We start from the raw sequence: 628 nt of genomic DNA, 5'->3' as shown, positions 1-628 counted from the left end.
TACTCCGAAAGAGATTGTCCAGTTTGTACACGAGGTGCGTCCAGTTTTCGCCGTCACCCTCTCTACTCTTTTGCACATGCTATGCGGGTGAAATGATGATACCATGCCAAGTTCCAACATTTTCAGAGTTTACTTTGTAGTCATTTTCAATTTCACCGTCATTTAGCTCTCTAAACAAATCGGTAAATGACTGAAAAACAGCAAATGATATCAGAACGTGTTGGAAATTGATGACGTCACTTTGAATGATGCATAGTGAACACAAAAATAGGCTGGAGTTCAAATAAGTTTAAAAAACATTGAAGTGCCCGTGTAACAGATGAGTTCTCATCCGAAACCCTGATACTCCGAAAGAGATTCTCCAGGTTGTACACGAGGTTCGTCAAGTTTTTGCCGTAACCCTCTCTACTCTCTTGCACATGCTATTTGGGTGAAATGATGACACCATGCCAAGTTTCAACATTTTCAGAGTTCATTTTGTAGTGATTTTCAATTTCACCGTCATTTAGCTCTCTAACCAAATCGGTAAATGACTGAAAAAGAGCAAATGATTTCAGAACGTGTTGGAAATTGATGACGTCGCTTTGAATGGTGCGTACTGAACGCAAAAATAGTCTGGAGTTCAATT

The sequence above is a fragment of the Triticum aestivum genome, chromosome 1D (assembly GCF_018294505.1).
Source record: "Triticum aestivum cultivar Chinese Spring chromosome 1D, IWGSC CS RefSeq v2.1, whole genome shotgun sequence".
NCBI lineage: Eukaryota > Viridiplantae > Streptophyta > Magnoliopsida > Poales > Poaceae > Triticum > Triticum aestivum.
This window is presented reverse-complemented; position numbering follows the sequence as displayed.